The 16,380-nt window shown below is 43.9% G+C and overlaps 1 protein-coding gene across 2 annotated transcripts in view; it reads left to right on the top strand.

Moving 5' to 3' along the window:
* Positions 1 to 16,380, top strand: part of LOC310685893 (CD209 antigen-like protein 2) — a gene marked incomplete at its 3' end in the record, with an annotated part of 285,718 nt that overhangs the window by 183,809 nt on the left and 85,529 nt on the right. The gene's annotated exons all lie outside the window — the stretch shown is intronic.

Below are 16,380 nucleotides of genomic sequence, written 5' to 3'. Positions count from 1 at the left end.
GGAGGAGGCGCATTGTGCGCCCTGACACTCACCACTGTGGCGGGCGCTGTACTGGCTGTGACGTCGCATGGGGGCGGTGGGTGCGTTAGTCACGCACCATCTAGACGTCACCTTCCCGGTTTTGTGGCTCCTAGTTTTTTTTCCTTCAGAAACGGGTCCAAGTGGCTCTTTTTGTCTTAAAGGTTGCAGACCCCTGAGCTAGTGCATGCAGATTTGTGTGGCCCCATGTCAGTAACCAGTATGGGCGGGGCTAAATATGCGTTGGTGCTGATTGATGATTTTTCGAAAAAAGGCTGGCTGTTCATACTTAAACACAAGAGTGAAGCTGCGCCGCTAATCAAAGACTGGTTTGTGGCAGTGGAACTGCAGTTTTCCACATGTGTGCGAAACTTTCAGAGCGACCATGACAGGGAGTTCACTGGGTCTGCGCTGCAAAGTTTCTTCTGCAAGAAGGGGATTCAACACAGGTTGACAGCTCCACACAGTCCCCAGCAGAATGGCGTTGCAGAACGAGCCAGGGACCAAGGGGTGGAGGTTCGCTTATCCATCAGGGAATCAGTCCAGAATTCTGCTCAGCAACAGTGCTGACTTCTGTGAGCAGAGTGGGTGGACATGGATACATGGGAACCCTGATATTCTTTCAGAGAGTCTGCTTGACTCTGCTGATGAAGAAGAGGAAGAGGTTGAATCTGCTGCTGAGGAACAGAGGGAGAACTTCTCCTAAAGCTGTGAAGCTTGAGCACAGCAGTGCTCCTTCTTCTCCCACAGGTTCAGCTGAGAAGTCCAGAAGGCGCAGTAAGTCAGAGGGGGAGCACTCTGATGCCAAGGATGTTCTGGCTGGCCCTAGTGGGTCAGAAGGGGCACCTGAAGTTGTGTTGTGCCGTTCAACTCGGACAACGAAAGGGAAACCTCCTGATAGGTTTGCAGTCACTAGTGTGTGGGTTGGTATGGCACAGTGTGAACCCGAGAGTTTTGTTTTGTTTTTAAAAAAAGATATTTATTGAGATTTTCAAAATGTTGCAAAAAATAAAAAATAAAATAGAAGCAGAAGAAAATACAGAATAAAAATAGTTGACAAAGTAGGAAAAAAACAAACAAACCCCTTCCCACCATATGAGTAAAAAAATCCGAATAAGAAAAAGTGACAGAAAAAAAAGAAAAATACAGAAATACATCACAAACCGTTAAAAACATTTAAAAACAAATTCATTATTTTCAGATCCTTAACTTTCATTGCCTTCTTTCTTAGACCTCCTCCTCCTCCCTTTCTTTGTATCCTAGTTATTAATTATCCCAGCAAATCCATTCCATGTTTCATAATATTCTGTCATTGCATTACCCTAAACTGTTTTAATCTTATCTTTCTATAATAAAATAAACCTTAAAGCTTAAAACTTAAATCTTATCCTTAACCTTGGGCCAGTCACACTTCTTTGAAGTCTCTCAGCCCCACTCACCTCACAAAGTGTTTGTTGTGGAGGAGGAAGGGAAAGGAGAATGTTAGCCGCTTTGAGACTCCTTAAAGGGAGTGAAAGGCGGGATATCAAATCCAAACTCTTCTTCTTCTTCTTCTTAACAACTTCTCATAACCATAATATTCTTTCATAATTCTTTAAACATCTTTGCTAAAGCCAAATAATTTCATTCCAACATTTTTTAAACATTCATCAATTTTATAAAACAATTCTGATGGTAGAGAAAAGAGATACAAACAGATCCAATCTTCATCCAACATCCCTTCCTCCTGGTTCTGGGTTTTGTCAGTCCTTATTATCCTGTCGATCTAGCCCATTAACCTGGCAACCTTATATGCGAGGCCCTCAAGTCTCTTCCATGTCCCTTCCGCGGCTCTTCTTCATATTTGTAACTGTATTTTCCCTTGTCTCCTGCTCATGGTAACTCCAGCTTGACAATGTTTTTTTTTTTTTTTATAATAGTTTTTTTTATTTGCTTTTTTCCAGGGTAAAAATACAACATCATTGACACTACAAAAGCAGTTTTTACAGAAAAGAAAAAGGATTATAAAAAGAAAAAAGAAAGAAAAAAAAAGAGAAAGAAAAAAGATTCACTTTTTCAAATCAATTTTCATAATCAACCAGACTTCCCCACATCCCCCATCCCCTGCTTTCTTTACAATAAAATAAACAGCAAATTAATACCTTATTTCAGTTGTTTTTGTGTTTTCATTTAGTTATATTATCCATAATTTATACATTTCTAAATCTTAAACTTAAATTCTCTCCTTTACCAATTTCAATACTGAGGCATATTTTTCCAAAGTACTTAGCAAACTGTCAACATTCATATAACTTATAGTGTTTTTGTAAATAGTCCTTAAATTTTTTCCAGTCCTCTTCCACTGCCTCTTCTCCCAGATCTCGAATTCTGCCTGTCATTTCAGCTAATTCCATGTAGTCGATCAGCTGCGAATGCCATTCTTCCAGCGTGGGTAACTCCTGTGCCTTCCAGTATTTGGCTATAAGAATTCTTGCTGCTGTGGTTGCATATAAAAAGAAAGTTCTATCTTTCTTTGGCACTCTCTGGCCCACAATGCCCAGGAGGAAGGCCTCTGGTTTCTTGTGAAAGGTGTATTTCAACACCTTTTTCAATTCGTTATAAATCATTTCCCAAAAAGCCTTCACCCTCGGGCATGTCCACCAGAGGTGAAAGAAAGTTCCTTCAACCTCCTTACATTTCCAACATTTATTGTCAGACAGATGATATATCTTTGCAAGTTTGACTGGGGTCATGTACCACCTGTATACCATTTTCATAATGTTTTCCTTTAAGGCACTACATGCCGTAAATTTCATACTGGTGGTCCACAACCTTTCCCAGTCTTCAGACATAATGTTGTACCCTATGTCCTGTGCCCATTTTATCATTGCTGATTTGACTATCTCATCTTGGGTATTCCACTTAAGCAGCAGATTATACATTCTTGAAAGCACTTTCGTCTTAGGTTCAAGTAATTCTGTTTCTAGTTTTGATTTTTCCACCTGGAAACCAATTCTTTTATCTTTTTTAAAAGTCTCTAAGATTTGGGCATAGTGAAACCAGTCTCGCACCTTTCCTTTCAATTTTTCAAAACTCTGCAACCTCCAGTTATCACCATCTCTTTCAATTATCTCACAATATTTCAACCAGCCACTCTCCATGTTACGTAGTTTTATAGCCTTAGCCTCAACCGGTGATAACCACCTCGGGGTCTTACTTTCAAATAAGTCCTTGTATTTAGTCCAGACAATAAGTAGAGCTTTCCTGACAATATGGTTTTTAAACAGTTTATGAGACTTTGCCTTGTCATACCAAAGATATGCGTGCCACCCAAAAGCATTACTAAACCCTTCCAGATCTAGGACATCAGTGTTTTCTAACAGGAACCAATCTTTCATCCAGCAGAGAGACGCAGCTTCATAATACAGTCTTAAATCCGGCAGGGCAAACCCCCCTCTTTCTTTTGCATCTGTTAAAATCTTAAATTTTATTCGGGGCTTTTTGCCCTGCCAGACAAACTTCGTAATGTCTCTCTGCCACTTTCCAAAACATTCCACCCTGTCCACAATCTGAAGGGTTTGAAACAAAAACAGCATTCTTGGCAAAACATTCATTTTAACTGCAGCAATTCTTCCTGACAAGGTAAGTTTCAATCTTGACCAAATTTCCAAATCCTTTTTAATTTCTGACCAGCATTTTTCATAATTGTCCTTAAACAAATTCAGATTTCTCCCAGTCAAGTTAACCCCCAGGTATTTCACTTTTGTAACCACATTTAATTCTGTTTCCTTCTGAAACCCATCTATTTCTGACGATGTCAGGTTTTTTGCTAAAACCTTAGTTTTTTGTTTGTTCAACTTGAATCCCGCCACCCGACCAAACTCAGAAATTAATTCTAGAGCTCTTTTTGTACTGGTTTCTGGCTCCTGTAATGTCAAAACCAAATCGTCTGCAAAAGCCTTAAGTTTGTATTGCTTTTCTCCGACCTGTATTCCTTCCACCAGCTGATCCCTCCTAATCAAGTTCAGCAACACCTCCAGGACAGAAATAAATAGCAAGGGTGATAAGGGACACCCCTGTCGTGTCCCTTTTTCAATTTTGAACTCCTCTGTCACCACGCTGTTTACTATCAATTTGGCCTTCTGTTCTGAATAGATTGCTTCAATACCGTTTTGGAACGCCCCTCCCACTCCCATCCCTTCCAGGTTTTTCTTCATAAATTTCCAAGATATATTATCAAAGGCCTTCTCCGCGTCTATAAAGATCAAAACTGCTTTCGTATTCATATTTGTCTGTAGTAACTCCAAAACATCTATAATATTCCTGGTGTTGTCAGACAAATGCCTACCAGGGAGAAAGCCTGCTTGGTCCTTATGAATTACTTCATTCAAAACTTTTTTCAGTCTATTTGCTAAGATGTCAGCAAAAATTTTATAATCCACGTTTAGGAGTGAGATGGGACGATAATTTTTAAGTTGGGTCTTTTCAGATTCCAATTTTCCAGCTTGACAATGTTTTTAACCCTTCTCGACAGATCAGCCCCTTTTCCATGTTCAACACTGAATTCCGTGTAGTATCTAAAAGCATGTTTCAAAGACTCCGAAATTAAGAGCCCCCACAGTCCCAAACATCTCATGGCCCATTGCCATATTTGAAAAGTCCAAACATCCCAGCATAGGGGGGTCAATCCAGCCCCCCATTTCCAAGCCAAACCAAACTTTTCCTTTCCAAATCTGGCTTTTTCCAAGTTCATTTGTCAAATCCGAAAAATCATATTCCTGTTGGGCCTGTTCTGTCAAGACACACTTCTGATTTAATTCCTGAGTGGGCTCCACATATTTTCCCAGTGTCTGTTCAAAATTTCCCACTGCCTGTTCAAAATTTCTAGTTGAAGTCGCCATCCAATTCACCTTCTCGTGTAATTGTTCCAGTAGGGCATATGTTTTATAGAGAGCACACAACAAAGCTTCTGAATACATTGTCCTGCAAGGTCAGATGCCAGTTCCCACAGTTGTAATCTGTAACAGCTGCCAGCTCCCTGGAGTTAGTTACAGTTTCACAGACTCCCTCTAGGGGGAAAACTTCTATTTGTTCTTGCAACAAAGTTTCCCTTTTTAAGATACTTTGTCCATATATATTCCTTTAAAATGCGAAAGGGAACAGTGGAATCACTTTGTTTCTCTTCTTTTAGCTATCTGTGAAAGACACTTGTCTTTGGTCAATGAACTTCAAATGTCAGTCCTGACTCCCCACTCCAGGATCAGGACGGAGGAAAGTTATTTTACTCTAAAGTCACTTTAAACAATCCAAAAAGATCCCCCACCTTCTCCTGCTGTCGAAGGGAGGTTCCACAATTTTAAATGGTGAAATCCAATCTTTTAAAAACGATTTTCTGAGCTCTAGTTTAAATTGTCTTTGCTTTATTCTGTTTACAAAAGAACGGAAGGCTGACTTCCTGTTTAGACCTTCCCGTTCCGTACCAAATTAGAATAGGTTTTTAAAATCCAATTCTTCCCTGCTCGCTAGTCCTTATTTAATGTCCAATTGTTCAAAGTCTAAGTACTCATGGGTGCTTATTTTAAAGTCCAAATTGTCCCAGGAAAAAGGCAGCGCTCTCCAGCAACGGCTATGCGGCTTCGTTCCATGGAAATAGCAGTTGACTCACAGCACCGTGCCACTTCCCCCTCTTCACTTCGGAGCCCGTTAGTGGATTCCTTAGTGGGTTGGGGGGGCGCTAAAGGTGCCCGCCAAGTCCCATGGTCACAGGCTTCATCCGCCTGTGATTTTTAAAAGGGTCCCCACTTTGCCGTAGCGGAGAAGACCTGTTTCCCGCGGAGCTAGTCCCTCCAGTTCAGAGGGAGTCTGCCATTGCCGGTGGCGCCACCCCGGAAGTCCCTGAACCCGAGAGTTTTGAGGATGTTCAGAAGCTGCCTCAGGAAGAAACCAGGAAATGGCATGAGGCGATGCAGAAGGAGATGAGCTCAATGGAGTCTATAGGTGTGTTCTCCCTCACAAAGTTGCCAGTGGGCAAACAGGCCACTGGGTTTACCGTCTTAAACCCACAGCAACTGGAGAACCACAGTACAAGGCTAGGCTGGTAGCCAGAGGGTTCACGCAGCAGAAGGGGCTGCATTATACGGAAGTTTATGCTCCTACTTCCAGAAGTGAAACTCTGTGCATGCTCTTAGCCATTGCTGCACAAAGAGTTTTGCTGGTGCATCACTTTGATATGGATGTAGCCTACTTGAACTCAGACCTCCAGGAGGATCTGTACATGCTTCCTCCTCCAGGGTTTGAGGGCAATGAGCAAGGTACTGTATGGAGACTTCACAAGTCAATTTACAGTTTGAAACAATCGGCCAGGAATTGGAACTTGTGCCTGAATGAAGCTTTAGAGAAGCTAGGTTTCAGGAAGAGTCTTGCTGACAGTTGCTTGTACCTTAAAGGGTCAGGAGAGTAACATGAAATGGTGTTAATCTTCGTTGATGACACCATTTACACTGCAAGGGCAGACAAACAGGTACAGAAGTTTGCCAAAGAGCTTGGGAAGCAGTTTTAGCTCAAGAACGTGGGTGCAGTAAAGATCTACCTGGGCGTGGAGATAGCTAGAACTGAGGATGTTAGCTTCTTGCTCAGTCAGAAGGGCAAGATTGAGAAGTTGCTTGAGAAGTTCAGAATGTCTGATTTTGCAGGGGTTAGGACACCCATGGAGATGAGCTACGTGAAAGACAGTCAGCACGCAGAATGTGCTGAGTTCGAGAATGCTGAGCACTTTCAGTCAGCTCTGGGTAGTCTGTTGTATCTGTCCCAATGGAGCAGACCAGACATTGCTTTTGCTACCAATCTGCTCAGTATGGAAGCTTCAAAGCCCAGTGTAAGTGCCTGGCACTGTATCAAGCGGGTACTGCATTACCTGCAGGATACCAAAGACTTCAGTCTCAAACTGTCGGCTGCAGGTGAGACGAAGCTTACATGCTTTGCAGACAGCAACTGGGCGAATCTGAAGGACTGGAAGTCCGTATCTGGGTTGGTGATAAAGTTTGGGCAATCTCTTGTTGGGTGGAAGTCCCGGAAGCAAAGTCTCATTGCGCTGTCCTCTACTGAGGCTGAGTTCAGCGCACTGTCAGATTTGTGCTGGGAACTGGAGTTCTATAGATGCTTGGTGCAAGAGATCTGTGGGGATTGTAGCTTGCCCATCACTGTTTGGGAAGACAATCAACCCTGTATAAAGCTAGCAGAATCTGGGCAATTTAAGGCCAGAACCAAGCATCTAGACATACTTTTCCAGAATGTGTGTCAAAGTGTTCAGTCAGGTTTGATATGGCTGAAATATTGTGCCAGTCACGATAACTTGGCTGATGGTTTTACCAAACCATTGAACTTCCAGCGTCATGGGGAGTTCTGTGGTGGTTTGGAGTTGGGGTAAGTGGTTATACTTGCTTGCCCCACAGTAGTGCAGGGCAAGAGGGGGTGTGAGGAGAACCTGAGCTTACAGGGTTAAACAGCTCAGAGTGTACGTCCTGCCTACTGTGGGGCGGAGAGACTCTGCATCACTTCCGAGAGTCTCAGTCCTTTGTTCTATTCTGCTTTCGGTTTTTGTACGGAATAGACATGCTTGTATGATGTTCCGTACTCTGCTAGATAATGGATAGTTTCTGCTGTAAATAAAGTGTTTAGCTTTTAGTAACTCTGTGTGAGACTCTGTTTATGCACACTGACACACAGGAGACAGAGGCTGATTTTTCTGACCGCTGCTAGACTCTGCTTTTGCTCAGAGCTTTGGAATGCGAGGCCTGGCACAGTGATGGAAGCGGGCTGGATGCCAGACTTATCTATCTGAGCAATAAATCACCTAAGAATTTTAGCTCATTTCACTGGTGTAATATACCATCTATGCATCATTTCCATCATATTCTCTTTCAAAGCATTACAGGCTGTAAATTTTATCCTTTCATTCCACAACCTTTCCCATTCTTTAAGCTGTATATTATATCCAAAGTCTTTTGCCCAATGTATCATTACCGTCTTATTATTAAATTTCTATAACACGCTTCACTCAAAGATCTCTCAAATATCAGAGTGTGATAGCTTGCATTTTTGAGGTACAGAAAGCATTAATCTACGTGCAGAGATCATTTCTTACCTATTGATTCAAGTAGAAGGTTCTGGTATTTTCTCTGTGTGACACAAGCTAGAAATTGGTGCCTTCTCTAGCAGGTGCAACCTTGAACATTTTAGCTGACAAGTAAGTTTCCATTCTGCTAAGAGCAGGTGTTGTTTTGGGTTAAGCTGGTTTAAGAAGAATGAACTGGTCCTGTAATCTTTCTCCCAAGGTCATGGTGTCTTAATAACAGGCCAGAGGGAGCCTGGTTTAATTCTCTCTTTTTCTTTCTAGGTTCTCTTTCTACTTTGTTTCTGTGTGTTTTTTCTCATTTGAGTGGTGATTTGTATGTGGTATATTTAATGTAAGGTTGCCATATTTCAAGTAGAAATATGTCAAAGCTTTGAGATAACCCAAGTTGTTTAACTTCTTGTCCTTTTAGCAGTATTCAATTCAGTTCACAGATAATAGAGAATAGGGAGGTGTGTTTTTTTGTGTGAGGTAACCCAGGTTGTCGAGCTTTTTTTTGGGGGGGGGGCATAAAAATACAGGGCAAAACACTGCTTTCCCCCCTGGACATCACTTCTGCCATTGAAATCCCTGTAATATCCCAAAATGCCCGGACAAAAACATTAGAGGAATCACGGTAGGAAAAACAACATATAAACTGAAAACATATGCTGATGACCTTGTGATTACAGTTGAAGATCCCAAGAATGACCGCTCCTACATCAAAAGGGGGCGCCTTTTGTGTGGTCGCGTGCAGCCCCCAGATCCCAGTGCAGCCCCTGGTAGTTCGGGCTGGCTTCATCCTCCCCAGGCTGGATACCAGGAGGTCTCCGCCTACCTCTGCCAATCACCCAATCCCACCTGGAGAGGCATTGCCAGGGGATTGGCCAGGTTAGGGGAGGGACTGTCCTGCTGAATGTCTTTACCACTTTTGAGGATTGGCATTACACCGTCAAGCAAGTGGACGGTCATGAGTTGGAAGCCACTGGGTTTGGAACTGTGTTTCTTTAGAGTCCCCAAATCACCATTAACAATGTTTATTTCATTCCAGGTTTAAAGTACAACCTGTTGAGTGTGTCACAGCTGACTGAGCAGGGTTTTGAGATATCCTGCAACAAGAAGAGATGTGTAATCTCCAAAGATGGGACACCACTTTTTTATGCCTACAAGGAGATGGGCTTTATTTGCTTGCCTTTGATAGTACTGATTGTTGTCATGGTGTTGCTGTGTCTTGTGTTACAGGTCCCAAAAGCAAGAAGCCAAAGAAAGTCACCAGAGTTTCCCAGCGAGTGTATGCTGATGTGATTGGACCTGTACCACTTTCTAGAGGCAAAGCTAAGTACTACCTGATAATGGATGGTTGTTTTTCTCAATATGTCTGGGTGTACATGTTGCAGAAACCGCAACAAACCTTAACAAAGTTCAGAGAATTTTGTGATAAGGTGAAGTTTGTTCATGATGCTAATGCTGAAAGTCTTTTTACTGATGAAAAGCAGGTTTTTGTTTCAAAGGAATTTCATGATTTCCTAGGTGAACAGGAGATTGAGCACAAGGTTGCGGTCTCAGAAGCTGCATGGAACAAGAGTGTATGTGTCAAGGTGAACACAGAGTTGCAACAAGGCCTGAAAGCACAACTGCTAAGTACATGTTTGCCCCAGAAGTTTTGGGCTGAGTTGCTGAATGCTATTTCTTACACGTGCGTAAGAAAGGTTTCAGCTGGTATGGAAAGTTCTCCTTTTGAGAAACTGTTCCATAGAAAACCTTCTGTCAAGCACTTACAGGTTTTCGGGTCTCACATGTGGATAGAAACACCACAAGGTGCAAAAAGTGCACGGGGCATTTTCATGGGTTATGAGAAAGGTCAATACAGAGTTTCAGTGCCTGATTCTGACACAGTGATTTTACTAGGAATGTAGAATGCAGTGCACGACAGGAGAGAGAGGTTCACCACAGTTTCCCCATCAATGCCAACACAGATGTAGAGTCTGACATTGAGAGTGACACTGAAAGCACCACCGAGAGTTCTAGTACAGATGACAGTCATTGAGAGAGGTACACAAGCAATGTCCAGGCCATCATCTGAGGCTGAACTGGAATTGCCAGAGCCACTGTTTACTGTTGGTCGTGGTTCTCCCAAAAGTCTTAAGGAAGAACCAGCCAGCAAGGAGGATCTGCACCTGATATGTAGATCTGAGAGAGTCACAAAGGGACTGCCACCCAAGAGGTACTCCCGGGAGTTTGCTAACACAGCTGTGGCATACATAGCTGTAGCTAGCAGCTCAAACCAGGTTTCAGATGCACAAGGTAGATCAAAAGCTCTAGTCCCATGGAAGACAGGTAACCAGAGGTTTGAACTGGTCAATCCAGTTGCAGGTAGTTCCAAATGTGGAACCAGTACAGCAGGGGTATACTATTTGTATGACAACTGTTTGTTTATGTCTCTTGATGCTGCACTAGCTTTCGCAGCCAGGGTTACCTGTCAGGGAACTGCCATCGGAAGGACGGGAGGTGGAAGGGCTCACACATGTTGGGAGAGACTCAGCAGCGGAAGAGGGAACCAGCAGGGGGAGACAAGGTGATCCGAGGGAAAGTGAGCAGGAGGGATGGCTCAGGGAGACTTCCAGCGAGGGTAGTGGGGAGGTTTCAGGACCTCCTGTAGGGACACCCACCCCTCGCCGGAAACTGTCACGCAGAGAGTCCAGAAGACGTGTTTCCGTTAAGGAGCTTTTATGTTGGAAGAGATTTCGAAAGCAACCACTTTCGGAATCTGCCAGCGACTGACGGAGCCATGCTTAAGGGGCTCCGTTACAGACAGAGGTTTGCGGACTTGAGCAAACTCTGAGGGACTTGGATTTTACGCACAAGCAGCTCATCATCCCATCACATTACCTAAAAATGGGGGAGTGATGTTAGGTTTTTTATCCACCCAAGCTGCTCAGTAGTAGCACTATGGTTTTTTATGTCATGTGATTGTCTGAGAGTATGAGACAGGAAGTCTCAGTACTAAGTAATAGTGCCACTGTATTCTGCTCTGGTCAGACCTCACCTGGAGTACTGTGTCCAGTTCTGGGCACCACAGTTCAAGAAGGACACTGACAAACTGGAACGTGTCCAGAGGAGGGCAACCAAAATGGTCAAAGGCCTGGAAACGATGCCTTATGAGGAACGGCTAAGGGAGCTGGGCATGTTTAGCCTGGAGAAGACGAGGTTAAGGGGTGATATGATAGCCATGTTGAAATATATAAAAGGATGTCATATAGAGGAGGGAGAAAGGTTGTTTTCTGCTGCTCCAGAGAAGCGGACATGGAGCAATGGATCCAAACTACAAGAAAGAAGATTCCACCTAAACATTAGGAAGAACTTCCTGACAGTAAGAGCTGTTCGACAGTGGAATTTGCTGCCAAGGAGTGTGGTAGAGTCTCCTACTTTGGAGGTCTTTAAGCAGAGGCTTGACAACCATATGTCAGGAGTGCTCTGATGGTGTTTCCTGCTTGGCAGGGGGTTGGACTCGATGTCCCTTGTGGTCTATTCCAACTCTATGATTCTATGATTCTATGATTCTATTGGAGTATTGTTGAGAAGTTAGTTTCACTTCTGTATGATATGCTGTTCTGTACTGGTGCTGAGAGAGCACAGACATGCTGATGGATTCTCTGTATATAAGACTGGAAATAAAGTAGGTTCAGAACTACGATTGACTCTTCTGCTATGAGATGCCAGAAGAGGAGCGTGCTCCTCTCAGGAGGGAGGGGTCGCTTATCACCGGTCTCTCTGGACTGAGGAAGATTTACAGCCAGAGAGTGACCACCAGAGAAACGCCCCGGTGTCTTGGGAAGGTGGTGGCCTTCACAAGTGTTTTTCCAATAGTAGACTCTTATCTGCTCTAGCCTTCATCTGCCGTCACAGCCATTGTATTTTTTTAATGTTTTTTTATTTTTTACCAACAACCAAAACACAGTGAAACCCCCCAGGTGGCTGATACATTGGGTTTATATAATCAATAATAACATATTCAAATCAACCATATGTACAATTTTATATACATTAACACTCCTCCATTCACAAGATTTATTTAACTTTTAACATTTTAATTGCCCCCAAATTGTTCAAACCTACCCTTCACAGCCATTGTAACATACCACTTGTTATCTTCCGCCTGTCCTGCCATTGAGAACTTCTTGGATCATTCTTTGTCTAGCTCCTCTCCTTTGACCTTACCGCCTTGGTGACCCTGCTGGGAGTTTGAGACTCCTGACAGCTTCACTCACAAGGGTCATAGGAATTGCAAGCCCACTCACCACAACAAGGGGATGATCCAGTGAGTGAGCTATAAATAATACAACGGCGGCATCAAATGGTGGGAAACTAGCAACAAGCGCTCGGAAACTGAGAGATAAATTGAAGTATAAATAATACAACACTGTTAGAGGGGTTTTTTCTTCTGGTGGCAGATGACAGAAACTACGACACCATGAGACTGGTGTAAAACCAAATCAAATAAAGGTTTTATTACAAAACAACAAAGCTTGTGGGTGTTTTTCCCTGCAGGCAAAGTTCAAAATGCAACTTTTCCTCCTTTTGTAGTCATGACCAGCTGTCCCCAATAAGCCCAGAGCTCACAGAAACAGAATGACGCTCAACAAGCACTGACACACAGGGGTAAATGTACAAAATGGCAGTAACAGGATATAAAAAACCAACTTCAACAAGAAGGAGATTTAAGCGATATTTTGACAGTAATGAGAGTATCACTAAGCCAGCAACACTTGCAGAAGTTGCAAGGGATTTAAGGGATTGTGCCAAAGAAATAAGTGATCTGTCTTAAAGACCTAGCTCTCTGGAAGAAACTGAAAACAACAACAACACACTACTGGTCAATGAAATCAGAGACATGAAATCAAGTGAAAGAGATGCAGGAACAAATCACATAAACCCAAGAACAGATGACTGGAATACAGCAGAACACAGAAATACTGGATGAACTGGTCGCTCTCCTAGAGATGCAAGGAAATGTATTTGAGATGTTGATCGATTCCAGAATTAAAAGATGAAAGGTTTTTAACAACTGCTGATTAAAGAATTGGAGAAATTTCTGGAAATCAAGGAAGATGAGATGGAGAAACAAATTGAGTGGGCACACAGCACTAAATCAGCATCTGAAGGAGCAAGGAAATTTCCAGGAGACTGCTTAGTTCATCCCACAACCCTACCAGAACCATCTCTCTCTCTACTGGCTCCCTTGGACCTGACATGGGAACCGAGTGAGGGCTGAAGCACAGCAGGTTGCAATCTTTTGTTTCATGTTTCCACCCTCCTACATTTCTCAGCAGCTGCAAGCGAAGAAGTTAAGGGAGCTCTTTTTCTACACCGGATGCTTCAACCAGGGCCCAATAGCGAAGGCAGAATAGCGAAGGTTGTTTCAAGGGAGTCTCACCCACCGCACATTAACTTGCAGTGTTTGTTTGGGGAAGGGGCATTTGATTCACCCCCCGTGGAGCCTGCTGCTGTGCAAAAGCCCTAGCTACACCATTGGGGCAGCAGTGTGCCCAAGTACACACAAAGAGGCTCCAGGAAGAGGAGGCATCCAGTACACCGGGGAAAGGAGGAGGAAAGCAGCAGCAGCCACTGGGCTTTCGAAGAAAGCGCCAACCATGCTGACGCCCCCACTGGCAGGCTGGGCAGGGCAGGGCTGGCCAGGAGGATGGCAGGTGGAGCAGTCCCACTATGCTCAGCATCCTGCCTCTTTTGCCGACTCACTAGCCACCCCACTTGAGCTTTCTCTCACCACAAGTGCTCCTTCACAACACCCATCTCTCTCTCTCTCTCTCTCTCTCTCTCTCTCTCTGTCTCTCTCTCTCGGATAGAGCAAATGAGTGTCACATGAAACACAGGAGGGCAATTAAAGGCATAACACAAAGAGACACCTTCCAAGAAATATAGAACCCTTTCTTTAACTACTTTAATGTCCAAAATCAAGACCCTGTTATAGCCAGGGCCATCTTTACTTGGGTGTGAAAGGTGTGCAGTGCACCCGGGCGCAGAATTCTGGGGGGCGCTAGCCACCCGCCACTGAAACCACCTTAGCTTTTAACTATCTATCTGTTATGGAATAATAAATACCATATTTTTCCATGTATTATTTAGACAACCTTTTTTATGGTAAAGGGTAAAGGGACCCCTGACCATTAGGTCCAGTCGTGACCAACTCTGGGGTTGCGGCACTCATCTCGCTTTATTGGCTGAGGGAGCCGGCGTACAGCTTCCGGGTCATGTGGCCAGCATGACTAAGCCGCTTCTGGCGAACCAGAACAGCGTCCCGAAACGCCGTTTACCTTCTCACTGGAGCGGTTCCTATTTATTTACTTGCACTTTGACGTGCTCCCGTCACAGGGATTCGAACTGCTGACCTTCTGATTGGCAAGTCCTAGGCTCTGTGGTTTAACCCATAGCGCCACCTGCGTCCCTAGAACGGTACACTCCTTCTATCTGGAATGGTCGTCCTCTTCCACCGAGCGTGCAGCTTCAGGAGGGACGCACATGGAGCAGTGAGGGAGGAAGGGGACACCCGCCTAGCCAGCCAGATCAGCCGAATCAACCCTGGCGATAAATGGGGTGACAGATGTTGCAGCCAGATCGCCCTCACATCCAACCTTTTTTTACCCCAAAATTAAGTCTAAATGGGGAGGGGGTCGTCTTATACATGGGTTGTGCCTCATTGGAACAGGTGTAACAGTGAGCAGGATAATGTCAGCAGTGATTGTCCGCTGTGTATTGGCTGCCGCTGCGTCAGTTGTGAGTGACAGGCGGCTGGTTATGCTGATCGGGCAGACGATAGGCGGCAATGGAGGCATGAATGATTGCAAGGGGCGCTCCGGTGGGTGAGTCGTTTTCATGGCTGAGGGGGTGGCTGCCTGTGGCACAGAGAGGCGCCACCAGCTGCCCCTGCAGGAGCAGCAGCCAAGGCCGTCCCATGGGGAGAACCTGTGGGGTGTGGCAGGTGAGAGAGGACCCCCTCACAATCTCCTCCCTGTGTGTGCACGCGCGCCCTTTGTGTTCTCCCGTCACTTTCTCTCATCTTGTGACCGCCCCAGAAGTAGATCGAGCCGGGCAACTGCTGGTTAATAATGTTTAATTTGGGAGCTAAACTAAATTTGGTAGTGCTGGGCAGATCTTTGCGCACCCGGTGGCGCATATGCTAAACATGGCCCTGGTTATAGCAGCCACTCAATTTTCTCAGTGATGAGGTTACATAAAGTAATATGTTTGAACACTGAATGTATAAACTTAGGTCTAAAATAAATTGATAGAACAAACACATCTACTTCTAGTTAAGTGTTTAATAGTTTATATTATTATTATTATTATTATTATTATTATTATTATTATTATTCCACTATTACTATTGTACCCCACCCATCTGGCGAGGTTTCCCCAGCCACCCTGAAAAGCTTCCAGCAAAATATAAAAACATAATAAAGGTCAAGTGTTAAAAACTTCCCGATACAGTTATGTAGTTCATAATCTCCTTGACATCTGATGGGAGGGTGTTCCATAGTGAAGGTGCTACCGTCAAGGAGGCCCTCTGCCTGGTTCACTGCAACCTTACAGTGAGGGAGCTGCCAGAAGACCCTCGGAGATGGACCTCAGTGTCTGGGCTGGACTATGGGGGTAGAGACACTCCTTCGGCTATACAGGGCTGAGGCCATTTAGGGCATTAAAGGTCAGCACCAACACTTTGAATTGTGCTCGGAAATGTACTGGGAGCCACTGGAGAACCTTTATGACCAGTATTATATGATTCTTGCATCTTTATACAGAAGGACAGGATTTAAATGACAGAAAACATTTTTGAACAATATTTTTATTGGTAGTGACATATAAACATACAAAAACATAATAAACAAAGAGAGAAACAAGTGTACATAGTTATGAGGGGTTTCTAGCATATGAAGCTTATCAGAGTCCAATTCAGAGTTTGTGCAGATCTGTCTTTCTATCCAAGTACAATTCTCGATGAGTTGCCATTGGTTGAAGGTCAGTTGCATGCAGGGCTTTTTTGCATCTGGAACTCCCTTGAACTCAGTTCTGACACCTCTCAGGTGGACACCATTGTGAGAGAGCAAGGGAGGTGTTTATGGTAGGTTCCAGTACCTTTTCAGTGTGGAAAAATAGCACTGGTGGCATGTATGTTTTGAAGATGATACATTCAATAAATGTAGACCAAATTCAATTGCTTCTGTTCCTTTTCTTTGTGCTTTAACTTTGCAAATGAA

This window comes from Podarcis liolepis, assembly GCF_965112155.1.
Source record: "Podarcis liolepis genome assembly, chromosome: 9".
In the NCBI taxonomy this organism is placed as follows: Eukaryota; Metazoa; Chordata; class Lepidosauria; order Squamata; family Lacertidae; genus Podarcis; species Podarcis liolepis.
This window is presented reverse-complemented; position numbering and strand designations above follow the sequence as displayed.